The sequence below is a fragment of the Sus scrofa genome, chromosome X (assembly GCF_000003025.6).
Source record: "Sus scrofa isolate TJ Tabasco breed Duroc chromosome X, Sscrofa11.1, whole genome shotgun sequence".
Lineage (NCBI taxonomy): Eukaryota > Metazoa > Chordata > Mammalia > Artiodactyla > Suidae > Sus > Sus scrofa.
This window is the reverse complement of record NC_010461.5, coordinates 95,528,579-95,546,945: the sequence shown is the minus strand read 5'-3', so window position 1 is coordinate 95,546,945 and position 18,367 is coordinate 95,528,579. Positions and strand designations below refer to the sequence as shown.

At 38.3% G+C, this 18,367-nt stretch overlaps 1 long non-coding RNA gene across 1 annotated transcript; it reads right to left on the bottom strand.

The window, feature by feature from the left end:
* Positions 1,953 to 11,329, bottom strand: LOC110257775. The gene is made up of 3 exons (XR_002340749.1): positions 11,044 to 11,329; positions 9,055 to 9,184; positions 1,953 to 2,448 (listed from the first exon to the last, which is right to left on the bottom strand). It is a non-coding gene; the product is annotated as an uncharacterized LOC110257775 (long non-coding RNA).

Below are 18,367 nucleotides of genomic sequence, written 5' to 3'. Positions count from 1 at the left end.
GATTTGTTAACCACTGAGCCACAACGGGAACTCCAGATTCCAGAATTCTAAAGTTGAATCATTATTGCCTTCTGCCAGTCTTTTCTGAGACTCTGGGTTTCTTACCTGGCACTATATATGCCTGATGTCAATCTCTGGACCTTCTTGATGCCAGTTCTCCCCAGTTTTGCACTTCCTTGCCTCATATGTCCTACGCTAGTGGATTTATCTACTCTCAGTGTTCTGGATATCATTTCTGTGTCTTTTGCTCATCTTACTGCTTGCTAATTGTACATCAGTTCTGGCATGAAACATCTTTGCTGCAGTTCAAGGAGCTGCCACCAGGTATATGACAGCACAACACTGTTAGGTAAAATTGCCTCAAGAGGTCAGTTTATTTTGTCATGTGTTAGGGAAATTATTACACATGACCTAGATTGTGTTTCAAAATATATTTTATATATTAACACAAAAGTGTTAATGTACCAGTCATATCTAATTATCTCACAATTGCTGAAGAAAATCAGCTGGTAAGTTCTTCATAGTGTTGGAAACCCAGAAAACCAACCTCCAAGAAATAAATGAGTAAAGACAATAAGGTAAAATATGATTTTACAAACATACTATAGTATACAAGTTCAATTATATGTTAAATAATACTCCAGAAGGCACTGCTTCAAGAAGATAGGGTAATGAAACTTTAATTCCAGGACGGTTTTGAATAGTTCTGACATGTAAGTCTGTATTAAAAAACATTTAAGATTATGGAGAATAAGAAAAATGAAAGAGACTGAAGGAGAAGCTAAAAGTTTAAAAGTTTTAAGTGGTCCATTGAGAATTCACATTCCTATACCGTGTTTTCATTCTCTTAATATTAAAATGTCCTTTCGCAGAACAATTTTAAGCCTCATTTTTCCTAATGAAACAATATGGTATTAGGGATTTAGAAAACTGACCTCTAGACATTTTTGATCATGCACCCATATCAGTTTTAAAAATTTGTATATATATATGCCTATATATAGATGTCACAGGCATAGACAAATATATTAAGAAAATTCAAAGTTATGATTAAGTTTAGAGAAATGTTCTCAAATATATGGGGAGTTAATGATTTTAAACATTATTGAAGTATTTGTAGGGATATGTGTTAGTGTGTTAGTATTCAAAGTGCTTTTTTTTTTTTTTTTTTTTTTTTGTCTTTTTTGCCATTTCTTGGGCCGCTCCCGCAGCATATGGAGGTTCCCAGGCTAGGGGTCGAATCGGAGCTGTAGCTGCCGGCCTACAGAGCCACAGCAACACAGGATCCGAGCCACGTCTGCAACCTACACCACAGCTCACGGCAATGCCGGATCATTAACCCACTGAGCAAGGGCAGGGACCGAACCTTCAACCTCATGGTTCCTAGTCAGATTCGTTAACCACTGCACCACGACGGGAACTCCCCTAAAGTGCTTATTTTTTATGTTTTGCTAATCAATATGGCTTACACTATCATAGCTAATAGCTCATGACACAGCATACATTTAGAGTGGGATTCATTGTTAATGATAGTGGATATACATCTGCATTTCACACAGATCCAGGAAAATTTTTTAAAAATCTTGTCCATCTTCCAATCAAACCTGCTCATACCATCATTTTTACTCTGTTTTTATGACTGATAAAAAAAATCTGATACTAGAACTGTCAGCCCCATCTTTTCTTGTTTGTGCTTACATTTTAATATTACCTATAACAACATTTTCTTAAAAGAAACAATTTCTTCAAATTAATCAAAAATGATCCTATCTACAAAATAGAGACACAGATCATGGCCATGGAGAGCAGACTTGTGGTTGCTGGAGTAGGATGGAGGGAGTGGGATGGATGGGGAGTTTGGAGGTGGTGGATACAAACTGTTACACTTGGAATGGATGGGCAATGGGTTCCTACTGTACAGAACAAGGAACTGTGTATGATTGGGTCACTTTGCTGTGCAACAGAAATTGAAGAAACATTGTAAATCAACTGTACTTTAATAAAAAAAATTCAAAGTGCATAATGTCATCCATAAATGCACTAAAATGAGCACACGTGTTGTAAGATGTGGCAACATGCCCAAAGTGACAGGTACTACTGCCTTCTCCACATAGTCAGATGCCCACAGTTCCCTGAAATAAGTCATGTACCACATTTTATTTGACCACCTGACATGCGGATCTAGTAAGGGTTCCTATGTCAACCTATAATACTAAATTCTGGTAAACTTGTGCTTTTCGTTTTTACTTAAATGTACAATTTATTATTAACGTCTAGCATCCTAGTGAATCTTCTTGCACACCATCTGGGGTGTGGGTACCCACTTTTAAGGCCACAGATTTAGAACACGGATTTCCTCTGGCAGATCTGGGTCCCAGTCTCTGTTCTACCACTTACCAGCTGTGTGACCTCAGGATTGACACATCCTCACTGTCTTATTTTTCTTGTCTGTAAAATGAAGATGTTAAAACATTTATCTCAGGGGGTTATGAGAATTCAATGCAATAATGTGCACAAAAGAATTGCCACCAAACCCAGCACAGAGTTAATACACAATATATTTTGTCCATTATTAGCAAGATTATTTTCATAGGCTTAGAATCTCTGGAAGTGCATCCTGGAGAAGGGATGGGAAATATCTACTACCCAACAGGCAGGATTGTCCTCAGAGGAAAGCCATGCAGCATGAGACGCTCCCCAAACCATCCATGCTTAAGGAACAAATGAGTTCACAGTGAATAAATCCATTGGTCCTTGGAGAGAATATTTTCATTATGGCTTACCGGTGAGAGGTCATCTACTTCTCCAGCCTATTTCCTGGTTGATGCTTCTCAAATAGGTAAATTTATACTTACTTGCTTAATGTTATTCTTCATCTATACTTTCTATTTGATACTAAAGTTTTAAAGATTCACCAAGGGTTAGGACACTAAGTAAATGGACTTTAATCATATTTTTCTAGAAATTATTATTGATTATTCTTTTTTTTTTCTTTTTAGGGCTGCACCTGTGGCATATGGAAGTTCCTGGGCTAGGGGTCGAATCAGAACTGCAGCTGCAGGTCTACACCATGGCCTCAGCAATGTAGGATCCGAGCTGCATCTTTGACCTACACCACGGTTTGCAGCAATGTCAGATCCTTAATCCATTGAGCCAGGCCAGGGACTGAACCCACATCCTCACAGACACTATATTGGGTTCTTAACACACTGAGACACAATGGGAACTCCTATTCATCCTTTTTGAATTGTGTTAGCCTTGCAATTAAGTTTTTAGGTGCTAATGTTTATGTTGCAAATTTATGACTTTCCCAGCACATCCCAGCACAAATCACCCCTCTGGAGGAAATACAACTCTGTTTCACACAAGAACTATATTAAATTAGTCTGTCATCCTACAGTTTATTATTGTCAAATGCTGCGTGTTCTGATTTTATAAGGCTGATGCTTCATTGGGATTTAGACAGGCAAGAATGAATGTCTAGCTCTTATCATTGTTAAGATCATTTTTGAAAACTAGTGCATTTGATCATGAGAGGGGCTACAGTCAGTTTCTCCACTTTAAAACACCTACTTCACAAATCCGGATTGCCGTTCATGTCCCTGTTTCATCTCTGCATAAGTCCCAGGTTCCAGTGTTATCACTGATGGCTGCCTCAGGAGTCGCTCTGTCACTGTGAAAGGATTTTATTTTCTTTTTCTTTCTTTTTTTTTTTTTTTTTTTTTGGTCTTTTGTCTTTTGTCTTTCTAGGGCCACACCTGCAGCACATGGAGGTTGCCAGGCTAGGGCTCAAATCAGAGCTGTAGCCGCCGGCCTATGCCAGAGCCACAGCAACGCCAGATCTGAGCCACATCTGTGACCTACACCACAGTCACCACAACGCCGGATCCTTAACCCACTGAGCAAGGCCAGGGATGGAACCCACAACCTCATGGTCCATTTCCGCTGTGCCTCGATGGGACGCTCCTATTTTTTTTTTTTTATATGAAAGGAACAAAAGAGGAAGAAACTAAACATCAGAAATAACTTACAGAAAATGTCTCCTGAGAGAATCATTCAGGAATAATTAACTTGTTTGGTGGTCTCTGGCTCAGGAAAAAAAAAATGTGGCTTACACTGTTGGAATATTTTTACCTCATGTTAGTAACACAAATAAGTCTGTTAATTAGTGATATCTTTGGGTTAACACGAATTCTCTTCAAGTAATTTAAGCATCGATGCCAACAACAACAAAAGGATTATTGATCATCTGTGCAATAAAAGGGACTTAAAGCAGATTGTTTTCTTCTTGGGGTAGAAAATGAATTACCTGAAAGGAAAGCAATTTTATTAGAGGTGAATAAAATAGATAATATTGGATCCTGCAGCATTTTTAGAAGCGGGTCAGGCCTGCTTGGAATCCCACAGCAGTGGGCAGGGGGACTATTTAGGGCAGTCTGAGGACATAGAGTTTATGTGGCTCTGAGGACACTGGTATGTGTCCCAAACCAAAGACCAATCTTGCTTGTTTTCAAATTTTACCTTGAACTGATCATTCACCCTGAAAAGAGGGTGAAAAATCTCTTATTTTCCATCTCTTTTCTCATTCCTTTATTTCATGACCCAAAACCAGGACCTCAGATTTACTTTTGCATTACATTCTGGGCTTGGAAGTTGACCTGTGAACTTACTCTGTAAATTGTCTTTTTAAAAAGTGTATTACAAATTCTAAGCAACCAGCATACGGTGCAGTGTCACAGCCCACCCATTTTCTTAGGTGGAGAATGGCCTCCATTCCTCTATCATATTCTTTCTGGGAAGATATAAATGCACTCTTTGCTGGTATTCTAAAAGGGGACTATTTAAGACAATGTCGTCCACTAAGAAAATTATTGAAGCCATGTTAAAGTCAAAATTACTCTCTTCTGCCTACTGAAAATTTCCAAGAAGTGTATGCAGAATGGTTGAATATTCATTCTTTTTAGATGTCTGGTCCATTTGTCTCAAATTGTCAGTCGTCTTATTCTCCCTTCTAATGAATTGTAACCTGAGAGGCTGGGAGATTGAATCTGACCCCATTCTGGGGACAAGCTAAGAAACCCTGCTGAGAGCCTTTGCTTCTGTGTATCATTTTGATGTTTGAGGTAAAATATCAAAATAAATTGGTTCCCCAAAGAAAGATATCAAATGAATACTAAAAAAAATAAAAAACCTCTTGCCGTCTGCCATTCCCATCAAACTCCAAGCAATGCTGCAATAACAGTGACTGATTTGTATTCCCGCGTATCATCTTGCTTATTCTCCCTCTCTACCCAGACCATCTGCTGGATTTCTGCAGACAATACCCTGCACAGTTCCTGTGAATGGAGCCCTGCCTGTTGGGGAAGAAAATCAATTATCAGTTTCTTTTTCTCTTTCTATGGGAGGTGGGATTGCTCTGTACCACTGAAGAAAACTTGCAGCCGACTATGTTGTAACTTCCATGACATTAAACTTTTTGTAAGACTTAAGCTATAATGTCTCAGCTGTCCTCATCCTGTTGCTCTCTTTTGTTCCTCTGGTACACTGCTGTGCAATATTTCTTCAACAGTTTAGGTGCTTTCCTTATTTCATTTTGTCTAGAAACACTAAACAATGTGTTAACATTTCATCACAAACTTCTGTTCTCTCCTTTTAAGCAATAGCTACGAGAGCGTCCTCCCCACTCCACCCACACATACCAAGTTTTGTCTGGGTTTTTATGGGCCTGGGTAGTAAGGGAGGTCTAATGACCAAAGTGCACAATCCCCATGGAGTCTTATATCATGTTCTGAATGGTATTCTCTTTGTTCACGACAAGAATGAGTGTTTACTGGTGGTGGGAATATAAATTGGTGTGGCCACTAAGAAAAACAGGATGGAGGTTCCTTAAGAAACTAAAGGTGCAATGTGCTCCAGCGATCCCACTCCTCGGCACACATCCAGAAAAACCATCATTCGAAAAGGTACATGCACCCCTATGTTCATAGCAGCGCTATTTACAATAGCTAAGACATAGAAGCAACCTAAATGCCCAGCAACAGATGAATGGATAAAGAAGATGCGGTATATATACACAATGGACTACCATTCAGTCATAAAAAGAATGAAATAATGCCATTTGCAGCAACGTGGATGGATTTAGAGATTATCATACTAAGTGAAGTAAGTCAGACAAAGACAAATATCATAAGATGTCACTTATAGGTGTAATCTAAAATATGACACAGAAGTTCCCATTGCAGCTCAGCAGAAACGAATCTGACTAGCATCCATGAGGATGCGGGTTTGATCCCTGGCCTCGTTCCCTGGGCTGAGGATCCAGCGTTGCCATGAGCTGTGGTGTAGGTCGCAGACCTGGTTCAGATCCCGCATTGCTGTGGCTGTGGTGTAGGCAGGCAGCTACAGCTCTGATTTGACCCCTAGCCTGGGAACCTCCATACGCTGCGGGTACGGCACTAAAAATATAAATAAATAAAAATAAATAAGTAAATAAAATAAAATATGACACAAATGAACTTATCCATGAAATAGAAACAGATGCACAGACATAGAGAACAGACTTGTGGTTGCCAAGGGGGAGGGGGTTGGGGGAGGGGTGGGCTGGGAGTTTGGTATTAGCAGATGCAAGTGTTAAATATGGAATGGATAAAACAACAAGGTCCTACTTTTATAGCACAGGGAGCGATATTCAATATCCTGTGATAAAACATATTGGAAAAGAATATGAAAAAGTATATATGTATAACTGAGTACCTTTGCTGTATGGCAGAAATTAACACAACGTTGTAAATCAACTATACTTCAATAGTTTTTTTTTTTTTTTAAGTGGAGTGAGTGTTTAAGAAGCCTGGAATTTAGTAATTCCAGCTGTCAGTCTGGGCCTATGGACCGACCAGAGAGAACTGTTTCTTTGATAGCTGTCTTTGATCTATTAGGGGCTGGATTTCAAGCGACAGTTCCACCCTGAATATTGCAGCAGAGGGAAGAAATTGAATGACTGGGAAATATGGAGATGGTCTTGAGGATTTTTTTTTTTTCAGCAGAGCACTTGCTATTTTACAGCTAAAAATGGCTATTTTTTTATCCCAGCCTGAACTGCTATTCTTTAACTTAACTTTTCAAAGAAAGGAATCTATGCTTAATGGGTATGAATTTTCTGTAAGATGATGAAGTTCTAGAACTAGATAGTGGTAATGGTTACACAGCACTGTGGATGCACTAAATAGCATTGAATTTTACACTTTGAAATGGTGAATTTAATGTTATATAAAAAAAGAAAGTCATCTGGAGAAAAAGAACAGGATAAAAATTACAAAGACCAAGTCATGCTTGGGACCCACAACTGCCCTTTTTCAACTCATTTGCCAATTCCAGTCCACATTTTTCTACTTGTATGATGATTCTTGCTATGCTCTCTCTACTCAGAGCTGCCTTTTTCTGCCTGTTTTAGGTCTGGCCTGAGTCAGTGCTGCCTGTTGCTCAAATGATACATTATCTTCTCAACCTTGCCAATAATCATATAATTCTCATTCTGTTTACAGTGTAGGAACATATTCACCCTTTGGATGAAAATGTTTCTGCTGAAATTGTTCTGTGTCTTCCAGAAAGATATGAGTATGGAACACTGTAGAAGAAATCAGCAGAATTAGGACACAGCATGCTGTAAAGAAGCATGGGTTTTAGATGAATGGATAAAGAAGATGTGAGAAACACACACCACACACACACACACATATGACAATGGAATATTACTCAGCCTTAAAAATGAAATACTGCCATTTGTGACAATGTGGATGGGTCTAGAGGATATTATGCTAAGTGAAATAAGTCAGACAGAGAAAGACAAATACCACATGGTCCATTTATATTCATATTCTAAAAAACAAAACACACAAAACAAATGAAAACAGACTCTTAGATACAGAGAACAAAATGGTGGTTGCCAGAGGAGAGAAGGTTGAGAGGGGAAAATAGGAGAAAGGGATTAAGAGGTACAAACCTCCTGTTATAAAATAAATAAGTCATGGAGTTCCCATTGTGGCTCAGCTATAATGAACCTGACTAGTAACAGTGAGGATGCCAGTTCAATGCCTGGCCTCCCTTGGTGTAGGTCACAGACACTGCTTGGATGCTATGTTGCTGTGGCGCAGGCCAGCAGCTGCAGCTCCGATTCGCCCTGTAGCCTGGGAACTTCCATATGCCACACGTGTGGCCCTAATACATATAAAAAAATAAGTCACAGGAATGTAATATACGGCATAAGGAATATGGTCTGTAATATATAATAACTCTGTATGGGGACAGATGGTCCCTAGACTTATTGTGATGATCATTTCAGAATGTATGTAAATGTCAAATCACTATATAACACATCTGACACTAACATAATATTGTACATAAACTATATTTCAATTTTAAAAATGGCACAAACTTTAATTTTATTAGCTTTTAGACCTTTTTCATATAGCTAATTATTTCTGGATAAGTGATTTCTGAATAAGAGAGAATACCGTAATTATAATATAAATAGAAGTAGCTTCTTTTTGGCATTGTACTTGGTCCGGTGCCTTAATTTGCCAAGTAGGCATAGTTATAAAATATTATTGGCTTTATAATGCAGCACCTGGTTTACTTAATTCTAGCTTTGCTATTTAATTGAAAATATAGGATTATGGGCAAAAATGGGGTTTGGAATCAATGAGATCAACTCTGCACAACTTACTGTATGACACAGGAAAAGTGCCTTATCTTGAGACTCAATATTTTGTCTACAAAAATGGGATAACACCTATCACATAGGGGAGTGGTGACATTTAAATAGAAATACGTTTAAAATGTTGTCACACACCAGACACATTTGACAAATATTATCCCTAATTGTCCCATCTCACTAATTGTCTAGTTATGGCATTCACTAAATGTGTAATCTTCACTAAGTCTTTTAACCCTTTTAACTTCTATCTCCTCTGAGGAAAATGAGGGAGAAGAACAATGGTGCATTATTTAATAGTAAGAAGATTGGGTAGATCTCGAACAACAAAAATAGAGCTTTACCTTGCAATTTTCCTCTGGGTTATTTTTCTTTTATATCATGCAGGATGCAGTAGTGTCCAGATCCAAATCCTTATGGCTTAATAAAGAATGGATTCATCATGAATTTTGTTTTATTTTATAAAAAGGCAATCTAGAAATTCCAAAATTCACACATAATCATATGCAGTGATCTTGAATTATAAAAACAAATCTATTGTGCACATATGTTTCTTACACTAAGCAAACACTCAGATCTATGGAGCTTCTAAAATGTTTTGAATTTTTCTTGTTCAAGTAAGCATACCTGACCTCATCTGGAGTGTCTTTCATCAAGACTGGTTAACTCAATTTTTTTAAATCCCACTAACTTGAGAAAAAATGAGTAATTTTACCATTATATATTATGAAATACGTGGAATAAAAAGCAGTAGAGTCACCATTGAATCTTCCTTATGTAAATATTTTTGTCCCAGTAATATATACTACTAATCTTAATGAGTTACTTAAAAGTTCATTTTTTTTGGTCTATTCAACTACTCATGTAGAAAAATTGAATCAACAAAAAAATGTACTAAATTCCTATGATTTGCCACATATTGTAGTTCCCTGCTCCTATGGACTTGGTGGTCTAAGAGGACACATGAATATTAATCAAAGTACCATGCAAATTGATATAAAATTACAGAGGAGTTCCCATCGTGGCACAGCAGAAACGAATCCGACTAGGAACCATGAGGTTGCAGGTTCGATCCCTGGCCTCGCTCAGTGGGTTAAGGATCTGGTGTTGCTGTGAGCTGTGGTGTAGGTCACAGACACAGCTTGGATCCCACGTTGCTGTGGCTCTGGCGTAGGCTGGCGGCTTTAGCTCTGATTGGACCCCTAGCCTGGGAACCTCCATATGCCATGGGTGTGGCCCTCAAAAGCAGAAAAAAAAGTGTATATATACATATATATATATATAATTACACATTAAGAATGCTACAAGTAAAGGTACCAGGTACTATGAAACTGTATAATTGGGCAATTAACCTAGAGTCACAGTATCAGGAAGAGTTTGTTATTGTGTTGTCTTTTCATAAAGACATACAGAAGAGCTTCACTTAATTTTTATATGGTAAGTTGGATAACGTACTCCTGTTCATTCAGTCACCTTGAACTTGAATTTCACAATCATCATTGATCTAAGCTTCTTTCTGGACTTCTCTGACCTCAATTCAGTCACAGTATCCTATCCTTTTTCAGAGCAATATCTCATAAATCTTGGCTTTTTTGTACATTTCCATTGTTGCTGCCTATAGTTAAAGGGCTATTGCCTCCCAGCTGAGCTACTACCATGGTGTTCAATTTAGTGGTCCTGACTGTATTCTTTCCACCCTCCAATCCTTTTTTATCATTGAGGCCAGAGTAATCCTTCTTGGATTACCTCAGTGTCTACTTTGGCAAACTGTCCCTAACTCAATGATTTCAAAACACTGGATCTCAGATCACCTTGGAGACCTTTACCAATAGAAAACTTTCTGGGACTCCCTCATTCCAGACCTCTTGAATCAAAAATGCTTAGGGTGGGGCCCAAGAATTTGATATTACCAAAAGCTCTCCAGAAGATTTTGATGTGTAGAGTTGTTTGAAAACCATCTTATCAACACTCCTTTCCAGCCCTGTCTCCCTCTGCTCCCCTGCACATAAAGAGGACCATAGCAATTCCTTAAATACCATCCTCCTTTTTTGTTTATTTCTATATACTGTACTGTTTTCTCTGCTGAGAATGCCCTGTCTCACATGTCTGCCAATTACAATCCTGGTTTTTGAAGGTTTCATTCCAAGGCCACTTCCTCCGCTGAGCTTTGGGACTTCTCCCAAGCTGGAATTAATTTCCCGCTCTCTTGACAGCTCCAGAAACATTTTGTTTATAGTACTTATGTATGGTATTAGAATATCGCATCTGTTCTACTAGACCAGAATCACGCAAAGTCTTTTTCTAAGACAATTCGAACCCACCATCACGCTTACCTCAGTTCTTTGGACTTAGTAAGTGACACAGGACACATCTGCTGGAAAAGAAAACAAGTTTTACTATTCTGCAAAGAGTAAGATTGCCTATGAATGTACTGCTATCCCAACATCTCTTCCTTTACTACAAAAGTTAAAGTATATATTGACAATCTATGTTTTCTATAAAAAATATAGCTAAGGTATCAGACATATGAATATATGAACTCATATGGTTTCGATATACATTATTTTCATTATTAAAAAATCTATGGGAATTCCCGTTGTGGCTTAAGCGGATTAAGAACCCAACATAGTCTCTGTGAGGATGTGGATTTGATCCCTGGCCTCGCTCAGTTGGTTGCCGATGTGGTGTTGGTGCAAGCTTCAGCATAGGTCACAGATGTGGCTCAGATTCCTCATTGCTGTGGCTGTGGTGTGCTGATTAGACTCCTAGCCTGGGAATGTTTATATGTTGCAGGTGCAGCTGTAAAAAAAAAAAAAAAAAAAAAAGCTATAGTACTTTTTGTCATTCACTCAATTATACTTCACAGTCTGACTTCTAATTCATCCATTTTCAAATAGTATAGGAGATGATATGCCTTCTCCAAAAGCAATGTTGGTGATGCCATGCTGTGAATCATTGAGAAAACAGCACTGGAGCAGAAACTTCTTGGCACTTCTTCAAGTAGACCTTCCAAATTTCACTTCCAAAGTTTGGTTATTTTTCACTTGTTCTCATCCAATTAATTAAGTCACACTGGGAACTAAAATTCAAAAAAAAAAAAAAAGAGAGAGAGAGAGAGAGAGAGAAAGAAATGGCCCTGCTATACAATTAGTGGAATGATTATTAGAAGTTCAAAAAGATTTTGATTTATACAAAGACTTATGTGTCATTGACAATATGAAACCAAGTACCTTTTCACAAGCCCTTTTGAATAGAATATACCCTAGATTTATGTACAGGAGTGATCAGGTATTTTATGCTTTGTAGAATGAACTTGAACTAACATGTAAATTTGCTCTTGGTTCCAGGGCCTCCAGGAGGTTTTTACTAGCCTGGAAGAAATTGATCTTTTGAACTGATAAAGATTTAAATAAAAATGAAAATTGTCCCCATAGCATTGACATTTTCTCTCTTCTCACTCTGTTTAGTTTTTTTTTTCCTTCAGAGTACCAATTCTCTTTGTCATGCAGGCTCTATCTCCTTAGGGGTTATGAAATAGGTTGTACGTCCTTCTGGAATACTCTTTCCGTCTCCTTTCCTTGGTCTTTGTCTTCCTGCTGTCATCTGAATGTGCATGGCCTTCTCCTCTGCTAAGCCTCTTCTCTCCTGCCCAGACTTGAGCCACTTTCCTATGTCAAAAGGTATCCTATCTCTCCAGAAGTTATTCAGATAAGTGCTTCTCTAACTTTAATGAGCGCATGACTCACTGGTATCTTGTTAAAATGCATGTTCTAATACAGCAGGGCTAAGTTGAGGCCTGCATTTTTCTGCATTTGTAACACCCTCCTTGGTGTTGCCCACACCTGCTAGTTTAGGGACAGGATTCTGAATCATATCAAGGTTTACAGGGATAGAAAAAAATTTCACTAACTTAATTTTACTACCTAATAATGGAGTCAAAAATTTTATCTGGTTCAGAAAAAATGCACATTTTAAAATAAGCTGTTAATAACTCATGTAAATATAACACGGAAATTGTAAATATTACAGCTATATCCATGGAAGAAATATTTAGGGATAATTATCATTGAATTCCTCAAATCACATGACAAAGGAGACAGATGTTTTGCTTATAAAATGGCCAGGCCTACTAATTAGAGGATTCTGCAGGCAGATGTTAAAATCCTCCTACTTCATGGATTTGGAAACTGAGTTCTAGTGATATTAGATAAATGGCCTGAAGTCATGAAGATTGTGATTGAAACAAAGAGGATTTGAATACTAATTTTCTGACTAGAAAAATGGATGTTCTTTCTACAACATAACTGTGTCTACTTGCTAACTGGAGAAACATGTAGAGTCAGAGATAGGCTGAAAAATCCCTCAGGGGCTTTAAGATTTTTTTCAAATTTAACTATCAAGTAATACAGCTAGAAAAAAAAAAAAAAAAAAAAAAAGGGAGTTCCCGTCGTGGCGCAGTGGTTAACGAATCCGACTAGGAACCATGAGGTTGCGGGTTCGGTCCCTGCCCTTGCTCAGTGGGTTAAGGATCCGGCGTTGCCGTGAGCTGTGGTGTAGGTTGCAGACGCGGCTCGGATCCCGTGTTGCTGTGGCTCTGGCGTAGGCCTGTGGCTACAGCTCCGATTCGACCCCTAGCCTGGGAACCTCCATATGCCGTGGGAGCGGCCCAAGAAATAGCAACAACAAAAAAAGACAAAAAAAAAAAAAAAAAAAAAAAAAGTAATACAGCTAGATTCTGGGGGAAGGGAAAACAGCATTTGTTATTGCATTCTGTAGTAATGTACACACACAGGCACACATTATTAAAAAGTGAAACATTAAAATCATATATTCAAATAAACTCTAAACTTCGGTAAAGTTGATTTTAAAAAGGTCACAATGAACAGTCAAAACTCATAGGTGAATTTAAGTAGACAACCTGCTAAAAGGATAGTTTTATTACTAACTTTAGAGGTTTATAGATTTTTGTCCAGCATTCAATTTCACCGTATTTTCTTTTCAATTTGTAGAATTTTATTAGCTATTTCTTTAAAGCTTGATTACTCCTTTTTGAGTACAATTTTAATACACTTTCTACTGAATTATTACAATATAATTTAGAGTAAAATTCAAGGGACAATAATAACAGTAGGTTCCAAGTCCAATGCACTATGGACTAATCTTAAAATAGAGTCCAAAATAATAGTCCCCATTATCAGCTTTCAAATTGAAAGAGACCAAGAAATAAATAAGATGTAATGGACAGGAAAAAGTCCGGCTCATTTTATGGTGCAGTTCCTATTTCTCTGTGTACAGTCAGCCACAGGCATTTCTTAAAGCTGAATAAAGAAAGCAAATCATAAGAACTAGCACCTAAAAACATATATAAAATTCAGTAATAATCATAAGCAGGAATGTTTTTTCAATTGAAATGACTTCAATGTAGTCGAAGTAGTTTTTCTCCTAAGGCAAAAATACCCATTTTTCTAACCACTTTTCACATTTAGTCTATCCTCCTATAGTTACCAGGCTAGAGTAATGTGGAGACCAGGAGACAGCAGTTCCTTTCAAATTTCTGTGACTCTGGTCAAGGCTTTCAACATATCTTCATTGGATCCACCTTCACCTCACCTGTCCAGAGGAGGTTTTCATGAAAAAATAATGAACTGTACCAAACCTGTAGAATTTATGTTTCTAAAGCATAATCTGGCATTTAGTAGAGACTGTGCTTTCCAGACAATAGAAACAACTCTGATCCTCATCTTAGAACTTGACTAAAGATTGCTTGGGGCAATTTCAGTTACATCTCAGTCATAATTCCCAATCTTTTGATAAGCCAATGACCCATAATTGGTCTCTTTTCTCTTCTGCTTGTGACCTGCTCTACCTATTTTTCCCAGTTTCCTATTGCATTTGCTCACTTTGATTTCTCTAACTTGCCAGTCTGCTTGGTATGCCACTCCAATAATTTTATTTTATTTTAATTCAATTTATTTTGGTCATGCCCATGGCGTGTGGAAGTTCCCGGGCCAGGGATCGAACCCAAGCCACAGTAATGATGCCAGATCCTTAACCGCTGAGCCACCTCCAATAATTTAAGATTGCCAGGCCACTAAGTGAAGAATCTCAGAAATCACCAAGCATAATTTTTTGTTTGTTTGTTTGTTTTTTAGGGCCTTACCTGTGGCATATGGAGGTTCCCAGGCTAGGGGTCCAATCAGAGCTGTAGCTGCCAGCCTAATCCAGAGCCACAGCAATGCCAGATCTGAGCCACATCTGCGACCTACACCACAGCTCACAGCAACGCCGGATCATTAACCCACTGAGCGAGGCAGGGATTGAACCTGCATTCTCATGGACGCTAGTCAGGTTCATTTTCACTGAGCCACAATGGGAACTCCAACCAGACATAATTTTAACTAAATTAGGTCCACACAAGGAGAACCAATTATCTAAATTTGGGATATGATACAAAGCAAATCACAGGTTATTTCAAACAACGATACACATGCTATGTGACATTTATTCATTATAGAAAACTAATATGAGTGTAGTCCAAATGCCCTATTCTAGCAGAGTATTAGATCCGCAAAAGCCAAACCTTACCAATCGCATTTTGTAGTTGAGCTGAATCTATATTTTTGTCTGCCTGAGACTGAGTCAGAGCAGGTTCCTTTTCCTGTGAGAACAGTGAAGCTAACATATTTTCGAGTATAGCAATTATTAAAGAAAATAGAAAAGCCTATCAAACACACTTTCTGAATGTTGCATGGAATCGACGTTGTCTAAAATATATGAGAATAATGGCTTCCTAAACTATAAAAAATAATGTATATGCTAGCTCCATCAGTATGACAAACAAACCTAACAACAAACCCTGCTCTAAGGACATACAAATGCTGAATAAAATAGAACCATTTGAATAATCATGATGAATCTGGAAAGAAAAATTCTCAGCTGACGGAAGTGTAAAAGGAACTCAAAATCAAAATGATTAGTGAATTAGCTGCTATTGTGGTGACTTAAAAGCTATATGAACTAGCCATAGGCCTTGACAGCTTTGGGTTAGGTTTTTAAGGCTCTTGCAGGGAAAGGAATCATGACCTTGTACTTGTATGAGGCAGATAACTGGAGCTGAGAGGTCCTCATCGAGAAAGAACTATGAGCAAAGGGCACCTGAGAATCGAGGACTAGAGAGAAAGAATGCCTCTGCCCAATGGACGAGGGACCCTTTGAGGAAACATGACTCTCTCCTGATCTCTAGGTGGAAAGCAAACAAAAAAGGTATACCATGAGAAATAAAAGCCTATGCTTGTGACACATGCTCCTATACTATCTGAATTTATAACATACACGTGGAACAGGAATTAAAAGTTAACATTAAAAGTTGCTTCCCAATGTGTGGAACCCTGGTGCCTTTAGCAGAAGTAAATGCAGAAAAAAATAGAGGTTATCTTCACAAATCAGGGTGCCAGGGATTTCCTCGGGACTGGGAGGGGCTGCTCTCACAATGAGCACGCATGTGTGTCTGCAGACACTCACACAATAAACACATAATGCAACTCAAATATGTATGTAATCTACTTTTTTTTTTCTGTCTTTTTAGGGCCGCATCCACAGCATATGGAGGTTCCCAGGCTAGGGGTCCAATTGGAGCTGTAGCCGCCGGCCTACACCACATCCACAGCAACATGGGATCCGAGCCGTGTCTGCAACCTACACCAGAGCTCAGGGCAACACCGGATCCTTAACCCACTGAGCGAGGCCAGGGATCGAACCCGCAACCTCATGGTTCCTAGTCGGATTGGTTAACCACTGAGCCACAACGGAAACTCCAAATATGTATGTAATCTACTCTTAAGAAGTTCTGCAGATACAGCTAACAGTAATCCAGAAACAAAAGAACAATACCAAAAAAAAAAAAAAACCCAAAACCAAACCCTAAAGATAAATATATTTAAAGTGATTAAAGGCACTAAAGAGAATAGAAGCTAAAAGAAGAAAAATAAAGAAAATAATTCTAATAATCATAAAACTTCTAGAAATAAAATTTGGGTCACTAAATTTAAAAACTAAATTGATTCAGAATTGAGATAGAAAATATTAACCAGCAATTAAGAGACATAGAAGAAAAGAATAGAAAATGCAAAGAAACAATAGTGAAAATGAGATGAGGGAGAATTTTCCAGAATTTCAGGAAGACATGAATACTTAGATTGAAAGAGTAAAGCTCCAATCAACATAAGTAAAATTGATATGTGAAAACAAGGTTGGAAAAACATAGAATATGAAATACAAAGAATGAGATTAAAAATAACTTGAGAAAAGATGTTACCTTCAATGAAATGACAATCATACAGACTGTCAGATTTCACACCAGCAGTACAGACCAGAAGACAGTGGGTATCTATTATCTAACAGCTGAGGGAAAATAACTGTCCTCCTATGATTCTATATCCAACTAAATATTCAAGAGTCAATATGACAGAAGACATTTTCAGACAAACATTGAAGGACTTTATCTTTCACAAATGCTAATTGAACATGTAAGAGAGAAGCTGAAGCTGGCAGAGAGTCACAGAAATGCAAAATGCAATGGTGAGCAAAGAAGTGGACATAGATGTGAATAAAGCTTAGTAGGTACTGCTCTTAAAACTTATACTGTAATGAACACTTTGGGGGAGTTTAAAAACAAGGTGGAACTTCCAATTCCGGGAAGATGGAGATCTATTTTTCCTATTCCTCCTACTAAGTACAACTGAAAATGCTGGACATTACATATAAAACAAGCATATAAAGACTCTGGGAGTTCCTGACATGGCTCAGTGGTTAACAAATCCGACGAGGAACCATGAGGTTGCAGGTTCGATCCCTGCCCTTGCTCAGTGGGTTAAGGATCCGGTGTTGCTGTGAGCTGTGGTGTAGGTTGCAGACGCGGCTCGGATCCCGTGTTGCTGTGGCTCTGGTGTAGGCCAGAGGCTACAGCCCTGATTCGACCCCTAGCCTGGGAACCTCCATATGCCACAGGAGTGGCCCAAGAAAAGGCAAAAAGACAAAAAATAAAAATAAAAAATAAAATAAAATAAAAATAAATAAAATAAAGACTCTGGAAGTTGGAGAAGAAAGCAAATTAACCATGGACTTTTGGAACAAAGGAATGATACACTGGTGAGTGTATATACTGTGTGTGTGTGTGTGTGTATAACCCATGAATACATATACATGTAAATATCCCATGGGGGGGGAAATATATCTATTATATGTATATTGTGGCACAGTGGAAACAGATTGACTAGTTACCATGAGATTGTGGGTTTGATCTCTGGCATTGCTCAGTGGGTTAAGGATCTGGCATTGCTGGGAGCTGTGGTGTAGGTCACAGACTCAGCTCAGATCCCTCATTGAGCAGCTGTAGCTCCAATTTGACCCCTAGCCTGGGAACCTCCATATGCCAGTGGTGCAGCCCTAAAAATCAATATATATATACATATTCCACAAATACCAATGGAAGCAGATTCCCCCCTCCCAAAAAAAAAGCTTCAATAAAACTTGTTCTCTCTAGCCAAAGGACCTTTAGGAAAGTGGGAGCTTAATGAGACAAAACAATTGTAGACAATAATCAGTCTATTACAGTCAGAAACCACAGAAAAAAAATGTTCCCAGACCTCCTACCCATGA